The sequence below is a fragment of the Nannobrachium achirus genome (assembly GCF_963921795.1).
Source record: "Nannobrachium achirus genome assembly, chromosome: 16".
NCBI classification, from domain to species: domain Eukaryota; kingdom Metazoa; phylum Chordata; class Actinopteri; order Myctophiformes; family Myctophidae; genus Nannobrachium; species Nannobrachium achirus.
In genome coordinates, this window is record NC_137823.1 from 19,479,290 (window position 1) to 19,495,086 (window position 15,797).

General features: G+C 41.3%; 1 long non-coding RNA gene across 1 annotated transcript; it reads right to left on the reverse strand.

Moving 5' to 3' along the window:
- Positions 1-8,767: 8,767 nt before the first annotated feature.
- Positions 8,768-11,139, reverse strand: LOC308300232. Its single transcript, XR_013962815.1, has 5 exons — positions 11,105-11,139; positions 10,892-11,000; positions 10,219-10,294; positions 9,536-9,612; positions 8,768-9,252 (listed from the first exon to the last, which is right to left on the reverse strand). It is a non-coding gene; the product is annotated as an uncharacterized lncRNA (long non-coding RNA).
- Positions 11,140-15,797: the final 4,658 nt, after the last annotated feature.

The following is a 15,797-nucleotide window of genomic DNA, read 5'->3' on the forward strand; positions in this document are numbered from 1 at the left end:
ATGCACCCGTACAGGTTCTCCGTGTTTGACCCATCTCTTGGAGCGGTGCACCGCAGCCGTGCCACTCGGGAATCAGTAGCGGTGATCTAACCCCCCCAATCCAACCTTTTGATGCTGAGCCAAGCAGGGAGGACTATAGTTTCCGTAGTCGATACGTTGTCAGCCGTGGCTTGTGATTGGCTGAACTGGAGGTAGGGAGCGCTCATTTGTGTTCACTTGGACCACGCGGAGATGTCGAAAGTAGGGGGGACAAGGATTTATGATTCTGCCCCTAACGGGACGTAACATGGTGACTCGCTTTAGCTCACTCTACGGTTTCTCACGTGGATCAAGTCCACTTGAGATGGCACGCCTCCATCCGAAAACAAGCACTCCCTTACTAGGCATCTACTACGGAAACAATAATAGCAAGCAGGGAGGCTTTGGGTCCCATGTTTACAGTCTTTGGTATGACCCGGTCTGGGATCGAACGCCAACCTCCCTCAGGGCGAACACTCTAACCACAAAGGCCACTGAGTCACCTCCTATAGTACAAATGGAACCAAATGGACCCGTCATAGCTTAGATTGGGGTCCTATAGACTAGAGATATAAAGTTGTATCAAATGGGGGTCCTTGGTCTCATGCATATTAAACTAAATAAAAAAAGTTTTAGAACCCCTGTTCTATGTAACCCAGAACATAACACAGCTGGCTATGAGTGAATCAGGGTGACAGTATTTCATCACAAACACACGCACGCACGCACGCACGCACGCACGCACGCACGTGCACACGCACACACACACACACACACACACACACACACACACACACACACACACACACACACACACACACACACACACACACACACATACTGATTTACAGTAAAGGACAGGATCAAAGTTTCCCAGAGACATAGATTAGAAGTAGGTGTGGTGTAGAAATGAATAAGGGCATCTACCTGTGAGTCTGAAGCTTATATTAATTTAATACAGGGTTTAAAATCTACAGATTCAACGGCGGTAATATGAAATAAATGTAATAGTTTGTGAAACCAAATATGTGGATTTTCACTTGGCAAGTTCATCACTTGCATTTAATCTCTTATGTGGTGAGGGTGAAGTGCAATAAAGAGGCCTGTGTTGTGTGGATTAGAGACATTATGATATCAAAAATGTTTTTAATTTAAATAACGACTTCATTTTTCAAACAATCCCCTAATTGGTCCTCACTAATTCTCATAAAATGGTACTAGTTTTTTCTTCTTTGTCTTTGTCAGTGCTGTAGACACCCACGTGCCAGTGACCGATATAACAACGATTGACGTTTCTTTTAGCTTGGATTCCAAACTTGGTTTCTGAACTGTTCCCCTGCCCTCCTCTGAGACACAGACAAGGGTCATCAATATTTCTGTACACGGACAAATGTGTCCGTGGCAAATTCTAGATTTTGTTTTTACACACCCATTATAATGTTCTTATTTCGATCGTAAGTCCCAATTAATTAATGTCAGTCTCCACGTTTTCTTCAGGATATGTATAACACTGATTTACTATGACACTATGGCATATCTCAGATGTTTTATTTCCATGGACCCCCATAATTCTGAGAGTGTACAAATGGAACTTGTACACTCTCAGAGTTACAGACCTGTAATGGTCATTTAGGGCTTGCTTCATTTTGTTTGTCCGTGGCAATATAATTCATGCAATTGTCCACCACAAGCCAGCATGGCGATGAACCCTGGACAAAGACCAGGCAGACGAAAATGGTACCATTTTATCATGATTACTAGTGAGGACCCATATTCATATAACCTATTAAAAATAGGTGAAGGCGTCATTTTGAGTCATTTTCCGGCTCCCTTCTTTTTTAAGGATATTTATTTAATGTTACGTATATATATGTATGTATTTCAGATGGCCCAGACAGCAGATTCAGGAGAAGCTACTAGGAAACGGTCTTGGTGGTCATGGGTCCAGCGGTGCTGTTGTTGCAAAAGAGACGCTGAAAACAAGTCTTCAGATATCAGCTGCATTGCTATGTCTATACGTCAGACAGGTACAAACCTTAATGAATGATTTCACAAGGCTACTTGGATGTTCCAGAATCAGAATCAGAATCAGAATCATTTTTATTTGTCACTTCCTTCATATAAATACATACATAAAGAAAATGAAATAACGTTCCCCCTCAGTCCCTTGCAGTGCAACATAAAAACATTAAGCCTGTCTAAAAACATAAAAGGTCCTAAAACTAAAAACAGCATAGACAACATTTAAGAAGAAGTATATATATATAAATAAAATGAACGAGCCATTGTGCAATCTTCTTCAAAAACATTATCAGCACAATAAAGTGCTGTCGTGCATTTTTAAAAGTGCAATCATGTCATGTCCAGACCATCACAGCCAAACAATGCAAGTCAGTTGGCCAGGGAGGGGGGGATAGGCAGGGGGCACAGCGCATTCACAGTCCTCACTGCACTAGGGAAAAAGCTGTCCCGCATCCTGCTGGTCCTGGCCTTAATACTTTCGTACCTCTTCCCGGAGGGCAGAAGGTAAAAAAGGCCATGTGAGGGGTGATGGAGGTCCCCTATGATGCTGACAGCTCTTCTGGTGCATCGCTCCGTATAGAGCTCCAACAGAGATGGAAGAGGGGCACCAATGATCCTCTCCGCTGTCTTCACCACCCGGCTCAGCTGATGTTTCTCCTGCTCCTTGCAGCCGCCGAACCAGGAAGTGAAGCAGTATGTGAGAATGGACTCAATGGTGCCCCTGTAGAAGGTGGTAAGGAGAGGAGTGGGAAGGCCTGCTTTCTTGAGCTTTCGGAGGGGGTGGAGCCTCTGCTGGGCCTTCTTAATGACGGCCGTGGTGTTGGTGGTGGAGGTCAGGTCGTCTGCCAGATGAACCCCCAGGAACTTGATGTTCTTGACCTGTTCCACAGGGGCACCGTCGATGGTCAGCGGTGTGTGAGGGCAGATATTGGATCTCCTGAAGTCAACCACCATCTCCTTTGTTTTGTCCACATTCAGAAAAAGATTATGTGATCTGCACCAAGTTGTTAAGAGTTCAACCTCCTTCCTGTACGCAGACTCATCGTTTTCACTGATAAGTCCCACCACAGTTGTATCATCGGCAAACTTGAGGATGTGGTTGCTGCCAAATTTGGCAGTACAGTCATGGGTCAGCAGGCCAAACAGCAGGGGGCTAAGGACACAGCCCTGAGGTGATCCTGTGCTCACAGTGATGGTCTTTGATGTTTGACTGTCGACCCTGACTCTCTGTTGCCTCTGGGACAGGAAGTTGAGGATCCAGTTGCAGGTGCCATGGTCCACATTCAGCAGCCGCAGCTTTTCCACCAGCTGTTGTGGAATGATGGTGTTGAATGCTGAGCTGAAGTCGATGAAGAGGAGTCTGGCGTACGTGTTCTTTTTGCATTTTTGATGTTAGTATACACGTGATCTAAAGTGTTATTTCCCCTGGTTACACAGTCAACATGCTGATAAAATTTGGGTAAGACAGACTTTAAACTTGCCTGGTTAAAATCCCCTGCTACCACGAAAAAAGCGTCGGGAAAGGCTATCTGCTGCTCATTGATGTTGATGTAAAGTTGACTCATAGCTTCCTTCACGTTAGCCTCTGGTGGTACATAGACAGCTACGATGACGACCGCCGACAGCTCCCGTGGCAGGTAAAACGGTCGGCACTTAACAGTCATGAGCTCTATCTGTGGTGAGCAGTGTGTAGAAACCACCCTGGAATCTTTACACCACGAGTTATTTACATAAACAGCAACCCCGCCGGACCGCCTCAGCTTCTCCGCCGCGGCTAGTACTCGGTCCGCGCGGTGCAGTGTTAATCCCTCCAATTGTACTGCGTCGTCCTTTATGTTCTCATCGAGCCAGGTCTCCGTATATACGGTGGCACAGCAGTCCCTCACACTGCGCTTGGAGGCTCTTGAGAGCCTGATGTAATCCATTTGCAAGTCAAGAGATCTCACATTTGCCAGCAGGATGGAGGGGACAGCCGATCTGTGTGGTTTCGCGATCAGCCTGTTTCGCACACCGGCACGTTTGCCCCGCTTTCGCGTCCTCTCACAGCGCTTTCGGTGTCTCCTGGTCGGAGTCTCTGTGCCGGTTCCCCGCAGCAGACCCAGCTCTCTCAGCACATTTCCCCAGTGTCCCTCGTCGCAAAAACTTTTGCAGTTAATGTCCAAGAGAAACTGGCGATCATACATATATTTCCCCTTCTTCACTGTCGCTGACACGGACAAACATACAAACGTAGATGACACAGATGACACTGCACAGTGACTAGGAGAGGCCGCTGCAGACGCCGAGGTCGGTCGCGCCGCCATGTTCAGCAGTCACGATAGTTAGTTCCAAAAGTGAACCGTACACAAAAACATTAAAGCAGGGGTCTTATAGAGTGTTTGTTCAGTAACTGTTGTCTCTCCATCTCTCCCGCTCTTTTTTGTAAACAGAAAAAATGCATTCTCATGTCGGGATATCACTTTTATCCAGTCATATACAGCATACAGGATTAGCAAGTGGAACTGGAGCTAATGACTCAAAGAAATGAGCAGACACATTTGGATTTGCAATACTATACAATTGAAGCAGATCAGAGTAGAGTAGACTATTAAAGACACATTAAAGAGCTATTTAACACTGTTACTGAACAAACACTCTATACTGTAGCAATGATTACTTTCACAATATAGATCTATTTAACACTGTTACTGAAGAAAAACTCTATGCAATGATTACTATCATAATATAGAACACTTGTTCAGTAACAGTGGCGGGGGGATAGAGAAACCGTCATTAGAATACAGAGGGTTCCCGAAAGGTTCCCAGTTCGATCCCGGGCTCCCCCAGAGTTAGTGTCGAAGAGTCCTTGAGCAAGACTCTGAATCCCTAGTTGCTCCCGATGAGCAGGTTGGTGGTGCCTTGCATGGTTTACTCTGCCATCGGTGTGTGTGAATGGATGAGTGTAATGCACAATCCCTACCTTGGATAAAGGCGCTATAAAAATGCACCATTTAACACTATATGCAGTGATTACTATCACAATATAGAGCTATTTAACACTGTTACTGAACAAACACTCTATAGCAATGATTAATAATATCACAATAAAACCAACCAACAAAAACCTTTTTGTTTTAAACAAACAAATATCACTTACCCTACCTTTAAAATCAAGAATTCTCTAATAATCGAACAGTTCAATTACACTGACATCAAGGAAAACCATCTCAAAATATGTATATAATATGTAAAAAGCAGCATTGAAAAGCTTAAAACATATTTTAATTGTATCATTGATCATGCAAACAGGTCCCATCGATGGCACCAACAACAAGAATGAGGTAAGATATTTGACTGTAAAAAAAATAATAATAATAATAAATTAAACAGGGGGTTCGGAAGTTACTACAGAGGGGCCACTAGATCTACAAGCTCACAATGCGTGGAAGTGTGACACGTTGTGAGCTTGTAGATCTGCTAATTTCGGCTGGACCCCTCTGAGGACCCCACTGTTGAAGTATAGTGTAGAAGATTCAAATGAGAAATTTACCCATTTTCTTAGAGTTTTCACCAAGCTGTCAATGCTGGATACTCAGAGGACGGTGATGAGGAAGAAGACAACAACACGACACAAAACAAGTCTTCACACAGCAGCAGCTTTCCTGCTAAAGTTGCTAAACGTGAGAAAAACCTTCATTTAATGATTTCCCTTCTTTGTTCCAAAAGTTAAAAACATACAACATCTATTATTACCAGTGGTGTGATATGGATTTTAGAAGTGGTACCCCTCTAAATTCATGACGTCACGTGCATGTCACGTACGCACGCGTGTGCACGCGCATGTGTGCACGCATGCCTGCCTGCTGTATTCAACATCACAACATTTTTAATGTAGCCTAATTATATTTCTTATATTATTTAGTTACATTGTTAATTAGTTTCAATTAATGTATTTCAATTAATGTATTTTTTTATATAAAATATAAAATAACGTTGCATATTACATAGACTTACTTTACAATCATATAGACACTTTCGGAACTCTCCCTCCGCTATGCATGCAGCTCTGACAAGACAACACACTGCTTCGTTTTTCTTCCACTCTTGTGAAGTAAACAGATGAGATGTTCACAAAAGGTAATAAGTTTTCGCGAACGGCTGAGCTTCCCCGCGACGCAAACGATTGTGGATCACAAAAGTGGTGAAGCTTATCTCGGAGCTGCATAGTGGAGGGGGGGTTCCGAAAGGAACCTAAATGTCTGCAAAGAATGCAAGGTGAACGTGCTGCTGGCCGTGTACAAGTGTAAATGAGGATGTAGGTGAGAACTGCCTTCCCGAGTATTGTTATGCAAAGCAGCTAGCCAGGTAGGGGGACTCAGAGCAGTATAATCAGAGAGTGGTGTCACCGCGGGGTCAGAAACAGCGCTGGTCACGTGGTTCATTGTCACTTTACACCTCATAGACTTCAATGCATTTTGTAAACTTCCGGTTGGCCGTTTGTCACTATACGCCAATAGATGTGTGCGTAGAAGACCTGGCCCCATGAAGTGAACGGGAGTGACGCAACTCTCCATTCTAGGGCTCTGGGGGGACTGAAGTGTTCGAGCTGACCACGGCATCACACAAGTTGACGACGTGCGTGCATGCGCGTGCCGTGTGTGCGTGCATGTGGGGCGTGCGTACGTGCAGCTTGAAAAAAAGAAGTCTGGGCTCGCCGAGCCCACGCGAGCCCACGGCATCTCACCCCTGATTATTACATTCCTCCTAGAGCCGCATCATTCCTCCTAGAGCCGCATCCCACTTCCAAGCCCATTCACCACACATCCACCCAGCTGGCACACGACGTCAGTACAACGTTGGGACAACGTTGTACTCCAACGTTGGATGACCATTGGATTTTGGTTGTAAATGAAAGTTTGTCTGACGTCCTAACCTAACGTTGGTTAGACGTCAGAACCTGATGTTGCTTTGACGTCGTAACCTGATGTTGGTTTGACATCTTAAACTAACGTCGATTCAACGTTAATCTCTGATGTTACATAGACGTTGATTAAAGGTTAGACTCCCAACGTTGGATACCAGTTGTATTTTGGTTGTAAATGAAAGTTTGTCTGACGTCCTAACCTGATGTTGCTTTGACGTCGTAACCTGATGTTGGTTTGACATCTTAAACTAACGTCGATTTAACGTTAATCTCTGATGTTACATAGACGTTGATTAAAGGTTAGACTCCCAATGTTGGATACCAGTTGTATTTTGGTTGTAAATGAAAGTTTGTCTGACGTCCTAACCTAACGTTGGTTAGACGTCAGAACCTGATGTTGCTTTGACGTCGTAACCTGATGTTGGTTTGACATCTTAAACTAACGCCGATTTAACGTTAATCTCTGATGTTACATAGACGTTGATTAAAGGTTAGACTCCCATCGTTGGATACCAGTTGTATTTTCGTTGTAAATGAAAGTTTGTCTGACGTCATAACCTAACGTTGGTTAGACATCGTAACCTGATGTTGGTTTGACATCTTAAACTAACGTCGATTTAACGTTAATCTCTGATGTTATATAGACATTGATTAAAGGTTAGACTCCCAACGTTGGATACCAGTTGTATTTTCGTTGTGAATGAAAGTTTGTCTGACATCATGACCTAACGTTGGTTAGACGTCATAACCTGATGTTGGTTTGACATCTTAAACTAATGTTGATTTAATGTTAATCTCTGATGTTACGTAAACGTTGATTAAAGGTTAGACTCCCAACGTTGGATGTTGAAAAAGAAAGTTTGTCTGACGTCATAACCTAACGTTGGTTAGACGACATAACGCGATGTTGGTTTGATGTCATAACCTGATGTTGGTTTGACATCTTAAACTAACGTTGATTTAATGTCAATCACTGATGTTACTTAGACGTTGATTAAAGGTTAGACTTCCAACGTTGGATACCGGTTGTATTTTGGTTGAAAATCAAAGTTTGATTGACGTCATAACATAACATTTGTTTGATGTCAATCTCTAATGTTATGTAGACGTTGATTAAAGGTTAGACTCCCAACGTTGGGTTTTTAAGTTTGATTGACGTCATGACCCAACATTGGTTTGATGTCAATCTCTGATGTCATGTAGACATTGATTAAAGGTTAGACTCCCAATGTATTTTTGTTGAAAAGTAAATCGGATTGACGTCATAAGGCAAACATTGATTTGATGTAAGCATCTGATGTTATCTTGACATTGAATTTTGGTTGGTCTCCTAACGTTGGATAAAAGTTATTTTAGTTGAATAAAATTGGACTGACATAATCCAACGTCAGCTTGATGTTAATCTCAGATGTTATGTAGACGATTACTGGTTCAACTCCAAATTTGGATACAAGTTATAATTTGGTTAAATGAACATAACCCAACGTTGGCAAGACGTCATCCTCCAATGTTGGTTAGACATGTAAGCAAGAGGTGCATTGCTGTCAAAACCCAACATTAGGTTGACATCAATGACCAAAGTTGGAAATGCAAAACATCAGGGCGTGAAAACCAACGCTAACATCACATCAACTTCCAGACATATGACAGTATGACACCAAATTGTGTCAAGTACTGAATAGTGAATAGAGGGTAGCTCACACAGCAGTCACTAGGTCTGATTAAGCTTGATCCAGAAAAGAACATAACAGTTCACCTTTTTTTTACCTTAACACTGGACAAATAAAGAAATACATGAAATAATAGCACAGCCTACCTCAGAGAGAACTTCCAGACAGTTTCCTTTTTACTTGCATATGTCCCACAACAACAACAAAATTATTAATAAAATATATTCCGGTGTGTTCACAACAAAAATATAATAATTAAAAAATATAATCCAGTGAGTTCACAACAACAACAAAAATTATTTAAAAAAATATATTCCGGTGAGTTCACAACTACAAAAAATAATTTAAAAAATGTATTCCGGTGAGTTGCCAGATTAAACTGTAGGTCCAAACAGAACTACCAAGATCCCCCAGAATTCACAGTGTCAGTTCAATCAGTTCTGAGTGCATGCGTTTGTGTCCCCCGCTGCCTCCTCTTGCCTGCATGTCCAGTGAGCTACCAGGTTTTAGGTCCAACCAGAACTAATTCAAGTTATATCAGTCCATAGTGTCCCTCTTGAAATGGACAGTTCCCCTGTGTCTCCCGCCTCTGCTGCTTTAGGTTGTCCTCTGCTTCTGGGTTGAACGTCATGACGGCATCTGTAGAAAAAGAGAATACAAAATATGTAACATGCTGTCATAACCTTACACCACCACATTGTCATGTTTTGCAAATTAAATTATTTACAGGTGTGTCTACAAGGTCACAATGCATACAAAAACTTGAAAACTTCACATCATGTTCACCCTCATAACCTTAAAATAACAAGAGTTCAGTTGGTTAAGCAGGCCCTCACCCAGAAGAATTAAATTGTAAGACACTGAAAACCACAGAACACCCAAACCTTATACTGTGTTATGCTGTGCATTACTTCTTACTTACTTAAAAAGCTTGGTCACAGAGGTGCTTCTTCTCTCCATCCTCTCAACGACTGGACCCAAGCAGACACATCACGCCAGCTAAGAGAGAGAGAAGAAAGAAGGAAATAGGTTAGACCAGGGTTTCCTAAAGTGGGTGCTGTTGCACCCTAGGGTGCCTTGATGCCAGTCCAGGGGTGTCTCAGAATAATCTGATCATCAATATCACTACATCAATATCAGTTCACTAAGTAAAACTGACCTGATTTGTGAGGAGTTATTTTTCCATCTACGGCCAACTCTCTTCTGCAAAAATAGCAGATCTACAAGCTCACAACATGTCACGACGCGCTGTGAGCTTGTAGATCGGCTATTTTTGGTGAACCTTCCTCCCAGAATAGGGATGCTGGGGTTCAAGTGGTTAAACATAAAGTATAAAGTTATTTTCAGTCAGTTCTAATGGAAACTGATATTTCTCCAATGGTGTAAGATTCAAAATATTTACAGTGTACTTCAAGGGTGCTGTGGATTAAAATATTATTTACAGGGGCGAGGTGACCCGAGTCAAAAATGTTTGAAACCCCCTGGGTTAGACACCAAATCAAAGACACTTGCCATTGTATCAAAGGGAAGGACATGTTTTGCCCAATTACATTATTTACAGATTGGTGTGTGCCAATTGTCTGTCCTTGGTCAACATGAAGTTACCTTGTATTGCTCTAAAATACATCAGTCTTCTCCAAAGCCACCTTCCTTTTCCCCCTTCATGTGGTTACCGAAGAGCCTGAAGAAAAACATATTACATTTTTGTGAACAATATAGTAGGGTAAGGTTCTTTTGTAAACATGGCATATAATCTCTTGATCCCTTGTTGATCAGGTGGCCCAGGGTGGTCCGCTTTTTTAAACCCTCTACACCAAATCTGCTCAGCAACAGCAGGCCTATAAGCTACATTCATGCAAAATTGTATTTATTTATTTTCACATAATTTTCACATATCATGACATTGTCATAAGAGGGGGTTCCAGTGGTTAAGCTGCGAAAAAATGAAAACATGCAGACAGGCCATCGCCTAGAATAATTAAACAAATAATTATGCAGACACTGAAAACCACATCACACAAGGGTTAATTCATATTGTATGTTGAAACATGCAGAGAGGGAAGCAAGCACATCTCCAAAGATTTACAGGTGCCGAACCAAGGAATATATAATATACACACCATGGAAGGAGGAGGTTCACACACTGTTCCAGAGCTCCAGTAAATAGTTTATTAGGATAGAATAATAACTATTTACCGGAGCTCTGGAACAGTGTGCGAACCTCCTCTTCTTCCATGTTGAAACATGCACTTTATACTGTGACTCATATAAAGCCTACCAAGGTCTTAAAAGCTTGGTCATCACAGAGATGTTGCTCCTCTCTCCATCCTCTATCCTGTCAACCACTGGCACCAGGTCCGAAAGGACTATCAGACACGTCACGCCACCTGAGAGAGAAAGAGAGGTTAGACACCCAATCAAAGCGTTATAATTTTCCATCGCACAACAGTTTGTAGATTGGCTATTTAGTACAAAACAATGATCAGACTACCTGGTTGTTATCTCCCAAGAGTAGAAACCACCATGTCTATCCCAAAGGAAAGGTGGGACAAGCACAGCAGACACCTGAGAGAGAGAGAGAGGGAGAAGTGAAAACAGACTAGTGACTAGTTCATACATGTTTGCTTCCACATAAGACAGGACTGGACACTGCGTCACAAGAACAAGCAGCCACCCAACGTACGGCACCTGAGACACAGAGAGAAAGGAAATAAAATCAGCACAAAAAGAAAGGAAACTTGACTTCGGTCCATTATCTCCCCTTTTAATAATACCAATTTGTATTGTTTTATATCATTTTTATCATTGATTCGTCACCTTTACAACAAAGTACAGCTTGTAAGCATCGGGCATTCGAGGCATGAGCTACACAACCTAACGTGTGGGTAGCGCCGATCAAGGTTTTGCCAAAATGGCTTGCAATATTGTTCTGCTGGCATTTACTCTCATTGTGGGCTTCCCTGACACTGAGCTTAAAATTAACAAAGTGTAAAAATGGTCAACATGTGTTGTTTTTTCTTTTCCTTATTACTGTGGGAGAGTGCAATCATTCAATCATTAAAGGGGAGATATAATGGACCGAAGTCACAAAAATAGCTGATCTACAAGCACACACAATGTGAGGCTGTAGAATGGCTTCTCAGTTCAAATAAATCATTATTAATTAAGTAAATTACCTGGTTGGCTTAGCTCCCAGGATCACCTCATACCACCACAGAGACACCTCATGTAACAGAGAGAGAGTGAAAAAGGAAATGAATAGGTTAGATTTTATCATACTCCATCAAACAACAATGTTGCATTAGACACAGAATTATCTACAAGAACACATTGCATAATATGAGCATGTACAGTATATTATTTAGTACTTGACTAGTTCCTGCAGTGATTGGCTGCAGTAGATTGGCATTCAGACGTGTTTGTAACACCTGTGAAGTGCAGCTTTGGCAGTACAGGGTAAGAAGAGAAGGAGAAGTCTCATGCAAAAGTCATGCTGTATTCTATATTGGATCTTGGATATTATACCACAGGATGAAGATACCTTTTATTTTCCTATTGTGGATTACTACTGGATTTCCTGGATTAAAAAGGACTTTGCTAAAGGGTGGTAAGAGGAGACTTAACCTACCATATTGCATAGACTGGTTTTCTTTTCGACGTTGGAATTTTCTGTTGACAGAAGAAAAACAAAAGTTGAAAGACTACAAAATACATTACAAATGAGCCATGTACCACACACACACACACACACACACACACACACACACACACACACACACACACACACACACACACACACACACACACACACACACACACACACACACACACTCCTGTTAATCACTTCTAGCTCCCACTCCCACTTTGAGAACCATGGCACAAAATCAGTGTTTGTCAATTATGCATTTGAGCCATGGACCACCATTTAGTGAGATTTAGCCTCTCAGTCTCATACCTAATAATTTAGGAATACAGATCATGTGTAAAAAATAATTTAGCTTGTACATTTGGTTTGATTTTACAGTAATTAAAAGATCTATAGGGGTCCATATATTTGGTTATCAACTCCCCATCATTTAGCTGGGGACCACCTGGAAGGCTGGAACCAACCTAACATTACTAAACAAACACTATATAAATAGCAATGATTACTGTCACAATAACACTATTTAACTGCTGAATAAATAATGGACCTTGGAAACATTATATAATGGAAACTTTTTTACAGGAATGAGGGTTCCTGTCACATATTAAAAGGGGTCTGCAGCCAAATAGTCATTTTGGATTTTGAGGTCCTTGACATGAAAAGGGCTGAAAACACTGGAGTATGAATTGTAAATAGTGAAGTTGTAAAAAGTACTGGAAGCAAAAGCAATCAATTAAAATAGCTTTACATACCTGTGTCATCTCCCTGCTCCAAAACTCCTTCTCTGTGTGCAAAAAGTCTCCATAATGTAGATTTAATCCCACAAATAGACTGGCAGCAACCTATCTTCCTGTTCAACAATCAACAGTGATTTTATTTAGTTTAGTTTTATCTTAAATCACTTTTAGACAAGCAGCTCTCAATGCTTGCTGTTGGTGACAAATGTAACTGCTGTGGGCTGTTTGGATTCAAAGTGGGGGTGTGCTCTCAGCAGAGCCAGTGGTAGCTGGCCACATCACAGTCACATGACACACAGCCAATCAGGCATTTGCAATTGCATTGTGGGCAGTGTAGTTGATTTTCAAACTGCTTTCCATAAACACACATATATTGTGTTCCTCTCTGTAACTACAAAGATGGCTCCCTTCATCTTTCATATGTTTCCTCCAAACTATAATATCCCAAAAGATAGGCATTAAAATGTGTTTTAATCAGATTTAATTACAGATGATAATTTGCTTGTATAACCAATGTCTGCCCAACATTATTTTACTAACGTCCACATAACGTTGAAGTCTAACATCATCAGACGTTGATATTTGGTTGGTTTTAGGTTGTGTTGGTAACTAACCAATAACCAACGTCTGTTCAACGTATTATCCCAACGTCAGGTTGACGTCAGGATGATGTTTTTATTGTATTATACTCATTTCAAGCAGGATAGTTTTATATTAAGCTTCTGAAGCATTGAGGAATACAGTATGGTAGTGGATCTCAAACATTTCAAAGAAGAAACATTTCCATTAGAGAAGATTTTGATGAGTCAAGCAGTGATTCTCAACTATTTTAATTGCAAGAACCCCAGTTTGACATGCATTAGTCTAAGTACGGACCTCCATTTTATGGCATTTCTATCTGAGACCCCAATTTATTGTAAAATCAATGTTAATGGGTCCATTTTGGTTCCATTTGTACACTCTATGAGTTACCCATAAGGGTCCATTTCATTCCTAACTATCATTTAGCAGGGGACCCCCTGGAACTCCCTCAAGGACCCCACTTCGAGAACAAATGCAGTTAATATCAGGTTGCCATTCCATATATCTTTACTGTTTTTAAACCATTAAGGCATAAGGTCGATACCTTCTAAAGCCTGACCTAAGTTTTCAGAAAAAAACGCCTGAGGGATAAAACAGGGGTTCCCGTCCATAATGGGTTGTGTATGTTGGGCTGATTTGTACACTTTGTTCTATGTCACATCTATAATGTTTTACATTGATAAACTTCATAGTTAATAGTATGCGGTATTAAACTGTGGATACCCCAGGCTGGCTTGCGGTGGACATTTTTGTCTGAATGATATTTTTGCCATGGAGTGGACAATAATGTTACCAGTAGCACACAAAGAGCCAGTCTCAAATGTCTACTAGCACAGTGGTTCTCAAAGCAGGTTGAGAGGGACCTCAAAGTTCCTTGAATGCGGTCCAAATCGAACATTACAGGTCTGTAACTCTGAGAGTGTATGGAACCAAATGGACCCATAAACACTCTCAGAGTTATGGGTCCTTAAAAATAATAATAATACAAATAAATTGAGAACCACTGTACTAGTGGAATATAGTGTCATACATATCCTGAAGAAACCCTGGAGACTGGGACAGAAATTTAGTCTCATGATCAAAATTACAACATTGTTATTTAAAAACAAAATCTAAAATCTACCATGGTCAAAGGCAAGTCTCGCCACATGTGTCAATGTACAGACATTGATGATCCCTGTGCCAGGAGATATTATGGGATATGTTGTTTTTATCTTTAAATGGGTATACCCCATTTGATGGTGTCCCATAGATGTTCAACAATGACCTATTACAGCTGAGGTCAAGACCTTTCCATTAACAGTTAGCCATTTCTAGCCTATGTAAGCCCTTCTGTGGCTGAATGATATGCCTTTAATCATGGACTCTAGGCAAGATTCAGAGGTCATTGTCACAGCATTCTGCTGTGTACTGTTAGATAAGCTTCATGGTGTGCCTATCTGTCTGTCTGTCTGTCTTTCTCTCTTTATCGCCCGAGTTTAGGCCACAATGCATTTTGTTATACCCCCACTGAAGAAATTTAGGCCTACTTGTCCTCTAAGTTCCTGTCATTTCAGATTAGATACACTAGCTCTTATTTAGGATTCAAAACATTGAAATTGAAATGGTCTTGGACTTTAAGGACAACCCACATTCATTTATAATCGGCACTGTTGCGGCCTATCTTTAGTTTTTTGTTGAGCCAATGTAATGGTACGCTGGACCAATGAAGTGGCTAGTGTCCTCAGGGGTTGCTTATCAAGGAACTTTGACATTCTTGCTAGATACCTTGTTCACTATGTCCATGCCAATAAACTCCCCCGTTATACTGGTCTTGTTCACATCCAAGATTAACTGAATGCTCATGCTTACCTGTAACTACCAGTACATTCAAGAGAGACACTGATAGTCCAATGAATGCTATGATCCAAATTAATTTAATTTCATAAACATTCAGATGTCCCTAACTGTAATGACACCTTACTGTCCCTTAAACTGCATACTTTATGTGGTCTTTAACCAGAGATGTTCTGTTTTTATCCCCAGCAAAGCATAATCCAAGTTAAGCAGTCAACCTGACGTTGGGATAATACGTTGAACAGACGTTGGTTATTTGTTAGTTACCAACACAACCTAAAACCAACCAAATATCTACGTCTAATGATGTTAGACTGCAACGTTGTGTGGACGTTGTCATGATAACGTTGGGCAGACATTGAGGTTTGGTCAAAAATCCGACA